Genomic DNA, 18,324 nt, shown 5'->3' with positions numbered 1-18,324 from the left:
AGTAGGGAGTGGTTTGTCATAAATGAGGTGGACCCTCCACCAGTGACGGGAATAATAGCCCATGTCTTCTGAAATCTGCCCCAGTAAGTTTTAGGGTGCATTCAGACTACGTAACGCCGGGCGTGTATGAGAGCCGTACACGCCGGCATTACGGCAGACTGCCGAACACTTCCCATTCACTTCAATGGGAGCGCTCGTAAACGCCGCTGTTACGAGCGCTCCCATTGAAGTGAATGGGAAGTGTTCGGCAGTCTGCCGTAATGCCGGCGTGTACGGCTCTCATACACGCCCGGCGTTACGTAGTCTGAATGCACCCTTAGATAATACAATCTTTAACTGCACCAGATTTCTCATAGTATGTGTTGCTAAATCTGGATATAGTTAGACTGTCTAGTCTAACATTACACTACTTATTACTTGGCTTAAAAGTTCTAGATGCATTTTTGGTGACATTTAGGCCACGTCCTTTTGCTATAAGGCCACACCCCCTTTCGCAGAAATTGACAAAGTGTCTAGAAAGTTTCTAAAATACCTCATAAATGTGGCGCATGTTAGACAGTTATTTGGTGCAAATTATACCAATTTACAAATTACACCCATTACTTCTGAGGTGCCCGTTCTGCCTTCTGCTACTGTGTTATACATGATTGTGTGTTTTGTTGTTTTTTTTTTCTTTTTAGAGAGAAGCTGCTTCCATCTGATGTTATCAGTCATATTCCTACAGGTATGTGATGAACAGATGAGTTACAAGAGGTAGGTGACTTTTTACTATGATTTTATTGTCTATGTTTTCAATATGTTTATCATTACACAAGTAAGCTTGCCTCAATGAGGAGAAAAATTGTATCGTGTGACATCCAAAAAATGCTCGAGAGGCCAAAACAAAAAGCGATGTTTGCTACGTGAAGGTTTAGCCCTTCTACAGATGGGGAATACGGTCTGGATACAGTGCTGGACAGTAGACCTGTAGAGAGGCAGGGACTTCTAGCATCATACATTACTATGATGTTTGGGGTCTCTGGACTTGGTTCAGGCAAGAAAATCTGGCTAATATACAGACAAGTTTTCTAGACTGTATTCCCTGTATGTGGTTTGCCTAATAATAGGTCCTGGTTCCCAAAGTGGTCTAGCATTGGGGATTTTTGCGTTGGTGGAGCAGTATTGTGGCCTGGAAAGGAACATAGGGTTATCACCAGAAGATCATTTAGAATGCAACAAACCAGAAGACCAGACAGGTGCAAGGATCAGGGCCAAAAGTAAAACAAATGGAACCAGACAGAAAAACCAGAGGACAAAGTAAGAGAATACTCTAGAACAAGGTTGGGTTTAGGATCAGAGACATTCATCAAAAGCAATAGCCATAAGATGAACAAGAGCTAAGGAAGGACATACCGTGATTACCAATTTCTATTCAGCAGCTGAGGTTCTCTTCAAGTAGAGTGCTTGGCCCAATCTCTTCTAAAGTTCCTAAGAAACCTGTCACTTATGGCTACAAGATAAGAAGAGTCATGGCTAGGAACCACAGTCACAGACCATTCTGTATCCCAGAAACACAATCTTCCACAATGGTTGGCCAGAGCCACGCTGGAGCATGGAGTGGTAACAGACTATATACTTGAAAGTTGAATAAACTTCGGGAATCTACTACGGGAATCTAAGTTGACACTAGTGTCATAGTGTCTGTTATTCTGGTCCTCCGACTGACAGGCAGACTACTAAGACACAGAGGAAAGGAAGCCTGATGGACCCCCATTGTTTTTAAAAAGAAAGAGGCAAATTAAATAGTTGTGCGCTGATTTCAGGCGGAAACTGCGACGGAGTCTCTTAACGGAGAAGAGTGCATGGCCATTCAATGAGAGCACTGGTTGCATCCACCCTGATACATGTACCGGTACACTACCTTCTTCTGTTATTGTATTATTACTTCTAGTGCTGCATGTTACATATGTGATATTTTGCTGATCTCTAAAACTCTGACCTCTTGCCTGACCTCGACCACTCTCCTCAATTATCCCTTTATTGTAAATGACAACCATAGAACCGGTGTCCGAGTAAGGACCAGAAAAATAGTGCCCAAGTTTGGACTATAGGAATGGTGATCCAAAGAGGTCAAAATCGAAAGATGCCCAAGAGAGGTGTAAAACAGATAGTGCCCTAAAGAGGCCAAAATATATGAAGCCCTAAAGGGGCATGAAGAAATGAAGCCTGTAACAGGTCCAATAGAATGGTGCCTGAGTGAGACCAAGAGAATGGTGCCTGAGTGAAGACCAAGAGAATGGTGCCCGAGTAAGGACCAATAGAATGGTGCCCAAGTGAGGACCATAAAACTGGTGCCTGAGAGAGGACCATTGGAATGATGCCCATAAGAGGCCTTACATAAATGGTGGTGCCCTAGAGAGGCCAAAATATATGAAGCCCTAAAAGGGCATGAGCAAATGGAGCCTGTAAGAGGTCCAATAGAATGGTGCCTGATTGAGAACCAAGAGAATGGTGCCCAAGTGAGGATCATAAAACTGGTGCCCTAGAGAGGTCCATTGGAATGGTGCCCATAAGAAGCCCAAAATAGATGGTGCCCTAGAAAGGCCAAAATATATGAAACCCTAAAAGGGCATGAACAACTGGAGCCTTTAAGACGTCCAATAGAATTGTGCCCGATAAAGGACCTATAGAATGGTGCCCGAGTGAGGACCAAGAGAATGGTACCCGAGTGAGGTCCAATACAATGGTGCCCGAGTGAGGGCCAAGAGAATGGTGCCCGAGTGAGGACCATAAAACTAGTGCCCGAGAGAGGACCATTGGAAAGATGCTCATAAGAGGCCTTACATGGACGGTGTCCTAGAAAGGCAAAAATATTTGAAGCCCTAAAAGGACATGACCAAATGGAGCCTGTAAGAGGTCCAATAGAATGGTGCCCGAGTGAAGACCAAGAGAATGCTGCCCGAGTGAGGAACAAGAGAATGCTGCCCGAGTGAGGACCATAAAACTGGTGCCCGAGAGATGAATATATGAAGTCCTAAAAGGGCATGAACAAATGGAGCCTGTAAGAGGTCCAATAGAATGGTGCCCAAGTGAGAATCATAAAACTGGTGCCCTAGAGAGGACCATTGGAATGGTGCCCATAAAAGGCCTAAAATAGATGGTGCCCTAGAGAGGCCAAAATATATGAAGCCCTAAATGGGCATGAACAAATGGAGGACCAAGAGAATGGTGCCCGAGTGAGGACCTATAGAATGGTGCCCGAGTGAGGACCTATAGAGAGGACCATTGGAATGGTGCCCATAAGAGGCCTAAAATAGATGGTGCTCTAGAGAGGCCAAAATATATGAAGCCCTAAAAGGGCATGAACAAATGGATCTTGTAAGAGGTCCAATAGAATGGTGCCCGAGTGAGGACCAAGAGAATGGTGCCCTAGAGAGGACCATTGGAATGGTGCCCATAAGAGGCCTTACATAGATGGTGCCCTAGAGAGGCAAAAATATATGAATCCGTAAAGGGGCATGAACAAATGGAGCCTATAAGAGGTCCAATAGAATGGTGCCCGAGTGAGGACCAAGAGAGGACCAATTGAACAGTGCTCAAGAGAGGACCATTAAACTGGTGCCAGAGAAAGGACCATTGAAATGATGCCCATAAGAGGCCTTACATAGATGGTGCCCTTGAGAGGCAAAAATATATGAATCCCTAAAAGGGCATGAACAAATGGAGCCTGTAAGAGGTCCAATAGAATGGTGCCCGAGTGAGGACCAAGAGAATGGTGCCCTGGAGAGGACCATTGGAATGGTACCCATAAGAGGCCTAAAATAGGTGGTGCCCTAGAGAGGCCAAAATATATGAAGCCCTAAAAGGGCATGAACAAATGGAGCCTTTAAGAGGTTCAATTGAATGGTGCCCGAGTGAGGACCTATAGAATGGTGCCCGAGTGAGGACCTATAGAATGGTGCCCAAGTGAGGACCTATAGAATGGTGCCCGAGTGAGGACCTATAGAATGGTTCCCGAGTGAGGACCAAGAGAATGGTGCCCGAGAGAGGACCATTGGAATGATGCCCATATGAGGCCTTACATAGACGGTGCCCTAGAGAGGCCAAAATATATGAAGCCCTAAAAGGGCATGAACAAATGGAGCCTTTAAGAGGTCCAATAGAATGGTGCCCGAGTGAGGACCTATAGAATGGTGCCCGAGTGAGGACCAGGAGAATGGTGCCCTGGAGAGGACCATTGGAATGGTACCCATAAGAGGCCTAAAATAGGTGGTGCCCTAGAGAGGCCAAAATATATGAAGCCCTAAAAGGGCATGAACAAATGGAGCCTTTAAGAGGTCAATAGAATGGTGCCCGAGTGAGGACCTATAGAATGGTGCCTGAGTGAGGACCTATAGAATGGTGCCCGAGAGAGGACCATTGGAATGATGCCCATATGAGGCCTTACATAGACGGTGCCCTAGAGAGGCCAAAATATATAAAGCCCTAAAAGGGCATGAACAAATGGGGCTTGTAGGAGGTCCAATAGAATGGTGCCCGAATGAGGACTAAGAGAATGGTGCCCGAGTGAGGATCATAAAACTGGTGCCTAAGAGAGGACCATTGGAATGATGCCCATAAGAGGCCTTACATAGACGGTGCCCTAGAGAGGCAAAAATATATAAAGCCCTAAAAGGGCATGAACAAATGGAGCCTGTAAGAGGTCCAATAGAATGGTGCCCAATTGAGGACCAAGAGAATGGTGCCCTGGAGAGGACCATTGGAATGGTACCCATAAGAGGCCTAAAATAGGTGGTGCCCTAGAGAGGCCAAAATATATGAAGCCCTAAAAGGGCATGAACAAATGGAGCCTTTAAGAGGTCCAATAGAATGGTGCCCGAGTGAGGACCTATAGAGTGGTGCCCAAGTGAGGACCTATAGAGTGGTGCCCGAGTGAGGACCTATAGAATGGTGCCCGAGTGAGGACCAAGAGAATGGTGCCCGAGAAAGGACCATTGGAATGATGCCCATATGAGGCCTTACATAGACGGTGCCCTAGAGAGGCCAAAATATATGAAGCCCTAAAAGGGCATGAACAAATGGGGCTTGTAGGAGGTCCAATAGAATGGTGCCCGAATGAGGACCAAGAGAATGGTGCCCGAGTGAGGACCATAAAACTGGTGCCCGAGAGAGGGCCATTGGAATGATGCCCATAAGAGGCCTTTACATAGACTGTGCCCTAGAGAGGCAAAAATATATAAAGCCCTAAAAGGGCATGAACAAATGGAGCCTGTAAGAGGTCCAAGAGAATGGTGCCCGAGTGAGGAACAAGAGAATGGTGCCCGATTGAGGACCAAGAGAATGGTGCTCAAGAGAGGACCAATTGAACGGTGCCATATTGAGGACCATTAAACTGGTGCCAGAGAGAGGACCATTGGAATGATGCCCATAAGAGGCCTTACATAGAAGGTGCCCTAGAGAGGCAAATATATGTATCTCTAAAAGGGCATGAACAAATGGAGCCTGTAAGAGGTCCAATAGAATGGTGCCCGATTGAGGACCAAGAGAATGGTGCCCTGGAGAGGACCATTGGAATGGTACCCATAAGAGGCCTAAAATAGGTGGTGCCCTAGAGAGGCCAAAATATATGAAGCCCTAAAAGGGCATGAACAAATGGAGCCTTTAAGAGGTCCAATAGAATGGTGCCCGAGTGAGGTCCTATAGAATGGTGCCCGAGTGAGGACCAATAGAATGGTGCCCGAATGAGGACCAAGAGAATGGTGCCCGAATGAGGACCAAGAAAATGGTGCCCGAGTGAGGACTATAGGAATGATGCCCATAAGTGGCCTTACATAGATGCTGCCCTAAAGAGACCACAATATATGAATCCCTAAAGGGGCAAAAACAAATGGAGCCTTTGCCAAAGAAATAGTGCCCAAGTGAGGATTAATAAAATGAATTTTAAAAAATTGTTCTGCATAAAGGTCAATACAAATTAAGCCCTAGAGAGGCAAAACTGACATCAAAGTCTTTAGGATGCCAAATAAATTATGGTGAGGCCGAAAGCGAGGCCCTAGAAAGGCCCTAGAATGGGCTACATCCTCTCTGCTCACTATCTGGATAACTGGTCGCAGTAGCAGAATCCTAGATGGATCAGTCATATGCTTACACAGCACGCCTGGTGCAACCAATTACAGAAGGTTTCATCTCTGAGGACAATGGTTGGCTGCAGAGGTCATGTGCTTAGAATATGAGAGAATGAAGCCAAATAGGGACTGGAGTGACAGAGGTTGAGATGTGACTTATTTTACTGCACCCTCAGCAGTTTCTTAAATTTTTGTTTTAGAGGAAGATTTCTTAAAACCTTTAAAACTGCAGTCTAATCTGATCCTTGTATGCATAAACTTTTTTTTTCCACCCTATGCTGAGATTCAGAGCTTTCCAATATTCCATTAACATGGTCACATGAGTGGTTGTCTTTGCGCACAGAACCATTTTGAGCACATATATTTTGCATTTAATACCTTTTTTCTATACTATTTTACTAATATTTATAACAAAAAGTGTAAACTATAAATTTCGCTTCAGTGGTTAAAGTCAGATGGTAAATGAGGTCACGAGACACCAAGTCAGGCATTGGTACAAGTAACGTTTGTCAAGTCTTTTTGATACGTTTATGATGAACGATGACATGTAGACATGCTGTTGTTCTTAGGGGTTAGTTTTGGCTATTTTCCTTTTTACTGTCTTTTCTCTGTTGTCTCTGGTTTTCACCAATATGGTGCTGTGCACTATGGCCAAACGTTATTGTTCATACATCTGCACTTTGGTCTATTTTCTCCTTTGCATCGGAGGCCCAGGTGATGCAATCATACATGAAAACCAATGTCCTTGTTGTAAAGAGAAAAATGGACGGCACAGCTACATATAAATATTAGACTTAAGTCGTTTCCTTTATCTTCTGTTACACCCTCTGTCTGGCAGAGAATTCCAGTTGCAAGCCGCTAACGGTGGTGCTCAACAACCCCTATTGCATAGCACAAAGCATTTAGGAGAAAAAAATAGAAAAAGATCGGGGTGGGCACTCACCATTCCATAGTCGGCAGATGATACTTGATATTTGACACTTCTCATATGTAAAATCAAAGTTCTTTATTAAGAATAAATAAAAATAATACAGGGAGGGAGACAAGGCATTATAGGCTAAAAAAGGCAACAGCCGTTTCGCGTCTAGTCTGACGCTTTTTCAAGCCAGAAATGCAAAAATACATGAAAACCAATGTTTCTTATTTCTCGTGGACTCCTGCGTGACTCCCTGCTGTTTCTGCCCCTCTTTAATGACAGCTGCGACTGTGGTAATTTCAGCATTGAACACAGGCTCAACAGCTGTTGCCTTTGTGCACTGTGTAGTGGCCAAACACTGGTACTGCAGCTCAGCTACATAGATGCAAAGTAGGTGAGGTTGGATGACAAAAACAGGTCTATCAAATCTAAGCTATTAGTCTACAGTTTTAATCCAGAGAAATGCAGAAAACCACCATGAGGCTGATGCCATTTGCCCCATGTAAAATATTACTTTCTCAACTACAAATCCAGCAACTAGTATACAACCCTGATCAACTTATGTTTACCAAAATCTTAATCCCATCACCTGTAATATTCTTTCATAGAAGAAAGTCATCCAAGACTTTTTTGAACTTGCACCGTGTATCCACCATCACCACAACCTGTAGCAGTGAGTTCAATAGCCTTCCTCTAGACGTAGAGGATGTGCCATTGTCACTGTCACCAGCCTAGGAGTAGATAGACCATTAGAAAGGTCTTTGTGCTGCCTTTTCATGGATTTGTACATTGTGATTAAATCTCCCTATAGCCAATCTTTTTTCTAAACTGAATAACCCCAAGTTTTTAAATCTGTTTTTTTTTCTTCAATCTACCATTGACTTTAAAGTATTCCTTCTTTTAATACTATGGTTTTACGTATACGTATGGTTTACGTTGACTTCAATGGGAGCTGAGCTGCAGTAGACACCTGGCCACCACTTAGGGCACAGAGCAGGTATACGGGGCTGTTTCTGGCGCCTGTACGATACACAAAACAAGGCCATGTATAGCTGATTCCACACCCATCAAATATTTATGGTCTATTCAAAATACCCAATTTCTGAACAACCTCTCTATTTCCTATGGAAGCAGTAAGGGTGTACTTAATATTCACACACTGCTTCTGCATTTTGGTCTAGTTTTTGTTATACAAAAAAACAAGGGCGGGTTCACACCTGCGCCCAGTCTCCGCTTTGCAGGTTTCCGTCTCCTGCCTGAAACTGGACAGGAGATGGAAACCGGCAGTCAGTTTTCAAACCCATTCATTTGGATGAATTAGCGAAGTGTCCGGCCGTGAGCGTCTTCTGTCTCTCCGCAGCGAAACCATTTTTATTTTTTAACCAAACACAAAGTTGGACATGCAGGACTTTGTGTCCAGTTAAAAAAAAAAACACAAAAAAAACTGTTTTCGTGCGGAGACCTGAAGACTCTCACAGGCGGACACTGATTGCCAGGTTTTCGTCTCCTGTCCAGGTTCTCAGGCAGAAGATGGAAACCTGCAAAGCGGAGGTCGGGCGCAGGTCTGAACCTGCCCTTAATAAATGTTCATCATTTTAAGGCTATAATCTTATAGTGTGTTATATGGTAGTTAGAGTGCTACACTTAGGAACTCAGGCGTGGCAGTGCTAGTTTTGCTCTATGGGAGTAGCAGAGCTGGAATTGGAGAGTAGCACAGCCAGGAACAGGCCCCTGATGGAGCCAGGAGACACCTGTAGAAGACTACAAGAAGCAGTGACCAAAGGAGGCTTTGGACTGAATTAGGATAAACTAGGATCAGCGACCAAGACAAGGCCTTGGACAGAACTAGAAGAAACTAGGATCAGCGACCAAGACGAGGCCTTGGACAGAACTAGGACAATCTAAGATCAGGGATCAGGAGCATATCTCAGAGTGGATATCAGAGATGCCAGGAACAGGGTTCAGGAACGGGACATGGTCATATTACAGGATGGAGGTCATTGTAGAAAAAAGGGGCAGTGATGTTACTGTAATAGGACTGTAGTGAAGACACAGACATAGCCAAGCGTCAACACCAGGAGAATAGTTCAGATGCCAAATGCAGTAACTAAGGCTCAAGACAGAATAGTTATCACGCACTGCCATTAATTAAATAGTACCACAATGCTCAGGAACAACATGAAACAGGACAATTAGAAGAAAACTTACAACAAGATGGCTTGAGGTGAGAATCCACAAAGATTGGGCAGGTCCTTCACCAGAGTTCACCAATCCTCAGTCACTGATTATTACAGCAGAGAAGCTTTTAATATCAGACTTCATCATAAGCAGCCAATGGAGAGATGGACTTGGCAACAGGGGAACTGTTACATAGAGCTGAATCTGTGGCAGATTCCCCTCCATATCTTGTCTAAAATTATGAAAATATGGTTACAGGGAATGAAGAGCTCCTATACTGGACTGAGGTAATATAATGGAGCCCGACTGAAGAACATTTGAGAAGACATAGCTGCAAGGAACTAGAGGAGTCTTGGACTTTGTAAAGGGACAACATTTTCCAGATAGAGAAGAGATTCCTCAGAAGAGATTCCTCAGAAGAGCAGAACAAACCCGCCTGCATGCTCAGATCAAAATCGGGTGGCATCGCAGGAGCAGACAACTGTGGTTGTAGTAGATGTCAGTGCAACACCGAAGACAACAGCCAGATGTGGGACGCGATGAGAACACTCCTTATTGTCAGGATCTTGTTTTGTTGAACTCTTTTTTTTGCCAGCAGTCAAGATGGAGTTTTTTTGTGTTTCCTGCCTGTGACTTACCCTGGTTTCCTGATTCTTGATTATTTAGCATGTGTGTTGTGATTACCCAAGTTGCCTGAGTATTGGTTCCAGAAGTCTGTCTTCTTCTACCAAGTTCCTCAAGCTCTAACTGACTGTGCCAAGTTGGTTATTCACCTGCCAAGTTGTTGCTACCTGTAACTACTACCCCCAGCAAGTCCTCCTGCTACCAAAGACTTGCCATCCACCTGGTCCATAGGAGCCATGGAACTACTGGCCCCAGCAAGTCCTCCTTCTACTAAAAGACCTTGCTATCCACCTGATCCATAGGAGCCGTGGAACTACTGGCCCCAGCAAGTCCTCCTTCTACTAAAAGACTTTACTATCTACCTGGTCCATAGGAGCCGTGGAACCACTGCCTCCAGCAAGCCCTCCTGCTGATAATAGGACCGCTGCTTCCGACCAAGCCTCCCTGCCTTCCATTGAACGGACTGTAAGTCTATCTGTGCATTGCTATTGTTATACTCCCTGTTTCCAGCCATTGGTCTCTAGACTACTAGTAAAGGTATTGTGACAGAATACTCAGGCCATGATGATGGAGACCGCTGGTTCAGAGAGTTTGGAGGTACGTTTCAAGAAACTATACAATCTGACTACCTCTATGCATGTTGAAATGCAGGCTTTAAAAGCAAAGATTGATGCAATGGAGGGACAATCTAACCATAATACCCAGGTGTTTGGGCAAGCAATTCAGGAGCTACGTAACCGCACTGCGCAATTGGAGGTGCAGGCACCAGTTCCTGTTCCCACTCCCATTCCTAAGTTACCACCCTTTTAGATTCGGCGGTGAACGTGACAAGTACCGTGGCTTCATAAACCAATGTTGTTTATATTTTGATGCCAATGTTAGCCAGTTTCCAACCGATCGTTCCAAAGTGCTGGGTATTATCATGCTCCTGACTCATAAAGCCATAGCTTGGGCCAACCCTTTCATTGAGAATGAAGATCCCATTTTGGACAAATTGGACGATTTCCTTACCGCTATGAATCTAATGTTTGATGACCCTAATCGATGTGCTGAAGCTGCCATTCTAACTTTACGTCAGTGCAGGCGCTCCGTTACTGACTATGCTATGGAATTCTAAAGATGGGCTGTGGATACAACCTGGAACAATAAGGCACAGCTTCCTCTTTTTCGTAAGGGCCTATCCAGTATTATTAAGGATGAGTTATCCCGAGCAGAGGCTCCCTCAGGCTTGGACGATTTCATTAATCATTGTATCCGTATTGACACGTGTATTACTGAACGGAGGCAGGAGAAAGAGAGATGGCTCGCCCTGAATAGGAGTAGTAATTTTTTCCCCTCTTCATCCGTGAAGGATCCACTGAGTAAACCTCCCCGGGATGCAGGGATTGAACCTATGCAAATAGATTCTCTACAGAGACGTCAAAGTCAGGACCATAAAGAACATAGGCTTCGGGAGGGCTTATGCCTGTACTGTGGTGGTTTGGGTCACTTCCTTATGAATTGTCCTAATCGTCCACTTAGAACGGCTGCAGCAATTGCTGAATGTGACTTTTCTGATTCTGAGTCAGTTGTTTCAGAGTCAGCTTTACTTCTGAATGCTGTTATAGCTCCTGTGACTCTGCACCCTAAAGAAAAGGAAAGAGGATCACACTGCCTACTTCCAATTCAGATATTGATCAACTCTCAGTGGGTTACTAGTACGGCCATGATTGACTCAGGAGCTAGTGGAAACTTTATAGATTTATTGTTTGCCAAAGAGCATGGGATCAAGTTCCGGAAGAGGGCTTCACCGGTGGTATTGATGACAGTGGATGGATCTCCACTAGTCTCAGGGCCAGTAGATCATGAGACAGTACCCTTGAAGATCCAGCTGAAACCTGATCACCAAGAGACACTTACTTTCATGCTGATTTCCTCGCCACACTTTCCTATCATTTTGGGTTTTCCATGGTTGCAGACCCAGAACCCTGATATCAACTGGGAAACTAGTGAGATACGTTTTCCGGGAATGGATCGCCCTGCCAGCATGAATATTCAAGATCCGGCTCCAGCCCCAAATGTACCACTTGCCAGCATGAAGATTCAAGCTCAAATGCTAAGTTTACCACCTTGTTATGAGGAATTCTCCGATGTTTGCGACAAGAAGAAAGCCGATCTACTTCCTCCACATCGTCCATATGATTGCCCGATAGATCTCCGACCTCGTGCATCTATACCTTTTGGGAGCATTTATCCACTAGCAGGGCCAGAACTGGAAGCTCTCAAGTTATACATTGATGAGAATTTGGCTAAAGGCTTTATTCGTCCCTCTTCATCTCCAGCTGGAGCTCCCATATTCTTTGTCAAGAAGAAAGATGGCTCTCTCCGACCTTGCATAGACTATCGGGCATTAAATAAAGTTACAGTTAGGAATCGCTATCCTTTGCCATTAATCCCAGAATTATTGGAGAGAGTATGACAGGCCAAGATATTTACAAAATTAGACCTTCGTGGTGCATATAATCTAGTCCGTATCAGGACCGGGGATGAATGGAAGACCGCTTTCAGATCTCTGCGTGGGCACTTTGAATATCTTGTTATGCCGTTCGGACTTTGTAACGCTCCAGCCACCTTCCAACACCTTGTGAATGACATTTTCAGGGACCTTCTAGATCTCTTCGTGGTCATATATCTGGATGACATTTAGATTTTTTCAAATTCTCTCGAGGAACATCAACAGCATGTAAAGACCGTCTTAGGACGCCTGAGAGAGAATCATCTATACATCAAACTTGAGAAATGTGAGTTCCATAGAACTGAAGTGCAGTTTTTGGGGTACATAATCACTCCTCAAGGATTAAGCATGGATTCAAGTAAGATACAGGCAATCCTTGAGTGGCCTGTTCCCAAGAACGTTAAACAAGTTCAACGTTTCATTGGGTTTGCAAATTTCTATCGACGCTTCATTAAGAACTTTTCAGGGATTGTCTCCCCTATTACCCAACTAACAAAAAAGTCAACAGCTTTTAATTGGAGCACTCAGGCACAGGAAGCCTTTGACCATTTAAAGGAAAGATTTACCACAGCCCCAGTCTTAATTCATCCTGATCCGGAACGGGCCTACATTGTTGAGGTAGACGCGTCAGACATTGCTATTGGAGCTATTCTCCCTCAGAAAACATGAGAGAAGAATTTATCTATGTGCTTTCTTTTCTCAACGTTTGTCACCCGCAGAAAGAAATTATGATGTAGGGAATAAAGAATTATTGGCTATCATCACTGCCTTTAAGGAATGGAGACACCATCTCCAGGGGGCATCACAACAAATTGTTGTCCTCACTGATCACCGTAACTTGGAGTTTATCAGATCTGCAAAATGTTTGTCTCCCCGACAGGTTTGCTGGAGTTTATTCCTCAATCAATTTAATTTTGTGATTTCTTTTTGGCCAGGCTCTCGTAATGGTAAAGCTGATGCCTTATTCAGAATATACGCTGCTGACCCTACTCCGGGTTCTTTACCCAAGACAATACTGTCAAATTCCAATTTTGTAGGGGTAATTCACAATCAAGATTTGTTGCGTGACATTAAGGAGGCTTATGATTCAGATTCATTTCTTTCATAACCCACAAGTGATGTACGTTTAACTGTAAGGAATGGAGTGTGGGTTCAAGGGCAAAGCCTTTATGTTCGTGAAGCAGTGAGAGTAAAAATTTGGAAGCTGATGCACGATTCCAAGATGGCAGGTCACAGGGGGATACAGAAGACCCAAGATTTTCTTTCTCGTTTTTTCTGGTGGCCAAGTTTTCGAGAAGATGTCAGGAATTATGTTCGCTCATGTGACGTCTGTGCCAGATGTAAGACACCACATTCTACACCAACAGGACTACTGCAGCCTCTTCCTATCCCAACGTGCCCCCAGGGGTCAATCTCCATGGACTTCATTGTAGAACTACCAACCTCCAAGGGAAAAAATAAAATTTTAGTGGTGGTTGATCGTCTGACGAAAGCTGCTTACTTCATACCCTGTGCAGGTCTATCTTCAGCTAAAGACACTGTTGACTTAATTATTTAAAATATCTTTCACCTACATGGAGTTCCAGATGAGGTTGTTTCTGACCGAGGGGTTCAGTTTACTGCAAGATTCTGGCGAGAGTTCTGTGCGGCATTGGACATAGATGTTTGTTTGTCCTCCGCTTTCCATCCGCAATCAAATGGACAGACAGAACGTACTAACCAGACTCTGGAACAATATTTACGATGCTACGTCTGCCATCTACAGGATGATTGGGTTGATTTGCTTCCTATGGCAGAATTCTCCTACAACAATTCGCAAAGTGCTTCTACAAAAGTAACACCATTCTGTGTGAACCAAGGCTATCATCCAAAGATCTTTCCCAGATTTCCGGTGGATGCCCCTGTGCCAGCAGTTGCAGAAAGAATTGCCTCTTTACAACAAGATCTGAATTTGTTAAAACAGACATTGCGCACGGCTCAAGAGAGATTTAAGAATACAGCTGACAGTTTTCGTAAACCAGCACCAACATTTAAGGTAGGAGACGCAGTTTGGTTATCTACTAAGAACCTGAAATTAAGGGTGCCCTCACGAAAATTGGGACAAAAGTACATTGGTCCCTTTAAGATTAGTGGTCTGGTAAACTCCGTAACCTGTCGATTGAGTCTTCCAAAGACCATGAAGATTCATCCTGTTTTCCATGTCTCTTTGCTGAAACCTACGATTTCCAATCCTTTTCCGGGACGGTCATCTTCTCCTCTTGGTCCTGTCTTGGTAGATGATCAAGAACATTTTGTTGTGGAGAAGATTCTGGATTCCAGGATCCTCAGGGGCAAGTTATAATATCTTATCAAATGGCAAATCTATCCTCCAGAAGAGAATTCCTGGGAACCTCTGGATAACATCAATGCCTCTCAGTTGATTAAACAATTTCATGATAAATATCCTGAGAAGCCTGGTCTGGGATCGCCCGGAGGCCGTTCCTGAGGTGGGAGTAATGTCATGATCTTGTTTTGTTGAACTCTTTTTTGCCAGCAGTCAAGATGGAGTTTTTTGTGTTTCCTGCCTGTGACTTACCCTGGTTTCCTGATTCTTGATTATTTAGCATGTGTTGTGATTACCCAAGTTGCCTGAGTATTGGTTCCAGAAGTCTGTCTTCTACCAAGTTCCTCAAGCTCTGACTGTGCCAAGTTGGTTATTCACCTGCCAAGTTGGTTGCTACTTGTAACTACTACCCCCAGCAAGTCCTCCTGCTACCAAAGACTTGCCATCCACTTGGTCCATAGGAGCCATGGAACTACTGGCCCCAGCAAGTCCTCCTTCTACTAAAAGACCTTGCTATCCACCTAATCCATAGGAGCCGTGGAACTACTGGCCCCAGCAAGTCCTCCTTCTACTAAAAGACTTTGCTATCTACATGGTCCATAGGAGCCGTGGAACCACTGCCTCCAGCAAGCCCTCCTGCTGATAATAGGACCGCTGCTTCCGGCCAAGCCTCCCTGTCTTCCATTGAACGGATTGTAAGTCTATCTGTGCATTGCTATTGTTATACTCCCTGTTTCCAGCCATTGGTCTCTAGACTTACTAGTAAGGGTATTGTGACACTTATTCAGCGTCCTCGTACTGAAGCAGAAATCATTCTAGAAAGACTTGGATCTGTTGTGGATCCTGAAGACAAGGAACAGTTGTTTTATCATACAGTTTATGGACAACTGGAGAAGGTACTTAGTAAGAAAGTTCAGACACAATTGGAGTGTGTGCACAATTTTGACAGTTCAAACAAGATTCAGCAGAGCCAAATTCATACTTTTGTATAGTAGAGCTGAATGTCAAGCACAGACTGGATGTGGAGTACAAGGGCACAGATTGGGAGCACTAGGAATATGGTCAGAAGATTGGAGAAGCAGAGGCTGACTTGGCAACATGGGAGAAGCAGAAATGGACTTGGCAACATGACAGTAGCAGAGGTTTGGTATCTAAGGAGCAGCAGTGCTGGACTTGGGGAAAATGAAAGTACTAGTGCTGGACTTGGCAACAGGGGAACAGCAGTCAGTAGCGGGCTTTGGATGGAACCAGACCACAAAGAACATCAGCCAGGAGAAGCCTTTGGACAGAAACTGAAGACACCAAAAGCTATAACCAGGGCAAGTCCTCAGACTAGGAGCCAGGAGATTCCAAAAGCATGCTTAGAACAGACTTGGAACTAGGTACTTTGATGCAACATTACACAAGGAGTGGACTAAAGGTGGTATCAGCACCTGAAAAACTTGGGCACGCCCCAGGGCTCCTTGTTTCTGTCTCTGACCTTTTATGTTGGATTCTTCTACAAAGTTGCAAGCAGTTTCAATTGCAACCAGGATGTCCAGATACACTTTCATGCTGGGCTGTTTGTGGCTGCCCACCCAAGGAAGTACCTGCAGTTAAGACTGTGTGGAGGCTCAGTATGACAGGCTCCCTCCCCCATTATTCTGCAAATAGTTCCAGTGCTGTCACTCAATATTTAGCCCAGAGCAAAGATGGCACCCAGAGAGGTGATAGTGGAAAAGTTGCAAGTTATGTCGACTTTGTTTTAGAGAAAACATCATTATTTTGGACAGTAGGTGGGTACTTCCTGCTGTATTACCACACGATGGGGATGGAGCATGTCAGCTTGACTCCTCAGGCTGCTTGTTAGCCCAAGGAAGGAGCCCAAAGAAAGAGGAGTAAAAGTTTGAGTAGGAGAAATGTCCTCCATGAACATCCCCTCCAGGAACAACAAAAAGTGGTGCTTGAAAGAAAAATGGGGTGCTGAGGAGCAGAGGCCTAACAGTGACGACTGTAGGGGGTACAACCAAACCCGGAAGGGTAGAGAATAGCTGGAAATGGATATGTACTTAACATGGCACGGTGTATGTTTTATGGCGACTGATCCATGTAATTAGCTGCGTCCTATAGAAGTGAACATGATGAAGTGAAGAGGCCTCGGTGCTCCCACCAGCGACATGGTCTCTTCAAACAACTGATCAGCAGGGGTCCTGGGTGTCAGACCCATAAGGGTCTCTTATTGATGATCTATACATCAGTACAAGGAACTAAAATACTCCTTGTGGTTGGCAATTTCGTGGCATTTTACAGTCACTGCAAAGTGGATGGCAAATTTCATCCACACATTGTAGAAAAATACGCTAAGCGAAAACACTGCGACACTGCTGTTATACCCATAACCAACACTTAAGAATACACTGAAGGTATGGGAAAGGAGGCCATGCTCAAAGTTTGCACTGGATCCACAGGATCTTAACTAAACCACGATTGAGAAGACTTCTAAGGTAAGTCCTAGCACTGTTTATATTCATGAGAGATAGCAAAGGTGTTCTGTACAGATGAACTCTGACCTCTTGTCTGACTTCAACCACTCTCATCAATTAACCCTTAATTGCCATGTGTTTTGACCCCAGATTGCTCTGACTATTCTTGTTTGCTCATTTGGGAGTTATTTGTCCTCCGATTTTGACCACTTGCCTGACCTTGATGCAGACTGAATTTTATATATTACTGGCTATTGCATTTAATATATAGCACACCTGGCTCTCACCTGGGGATTGTAGCAGCGAAGACCAGATCCCTGTATAGGGGTTAAAGGGTGAAAACCTGCAATCCCTTAGACTCTGCTAACCAGAGTAGCTCAAGCCAAATCTGACTGGCAGAAGCCCTTTTTTTACACAGGTGATAGCGGAGTTACATTAGTCCTAGAAAGGCAAAAAACAATAGAGCTCTAGAGAGGGCAACACAAGAAAGAGGTCCAAGAAATAGTGAAATATAAAATAATATATAATAAAAATAGTTAAAAAAAAAAAAAAAAAACACTTAAAAAAATATAAGAAAGAAAATAAATAAAAGTTCACTTCCTTTCCCTAGAATACATATAAAAGTATAACATTACTGTGAAACATATACATTAGGTATCCCTGTGTCTGAAAATGCCCGGTCTACTAATATTTTTATTTTTTGTACAGTGAATGTCAAAATCAAAAGTGCTAAACTGCTGGGTTTTTCTCACCGTTTTGCCTCTGATTTAAATAAAAGGTGATCTAAGCAATAAACATTTCCCAAAATGGTATAACTAAAAAGTACACCTGGCCCCACAAAAAAAAAAAACGCCCTATACATCCCCGTACAGCTGCAGGAACACCTGTCAGTGTGGCCTTGCAGCTGTTCCAAAACTACAACTCCCATACATTAAATATTTTATCATTTTTTTGCCTGAAATTTTTTTTTCCCTATTTTTCTCCTCTAAAACCTGGGTGCGTCTTATAGTCCGAAAAATACTGCCATAAACAGATAATGCCAAAATAAATCAAAACAAATGGAGCTTTTAAAGTGGTTGTGCACAGAAAATATTTTTTTTAGCAACTGCTGGTTGTGCTGTAAATAATAAATCCCACTCCCCCATGGGCTACATCCTCTGCTCACGATCTGGATAATTGGTCTTGTACTGCCAAAGCACAGTCGCTGAAAGCTAGATGACATC

Source organism: Leptodactylus fuscus, chromosome 1, assembly GCF_031893055.1.
Source record: "Leptodactylus fuscus isolate aLepFus1 chromosome 1, aLepFus1.hap2, whole genome shotgun sequence".
In the NCBI taxonomy this organism is placed as follows: Eukaryota; Metazoa; Chordata; class Amphibia; order Anura; family Leptodactylidae; genus Leptodactylus; species Leptodactylus fuscus.
Note: the sequence above shows the minus strand (reverse complement) of the source record.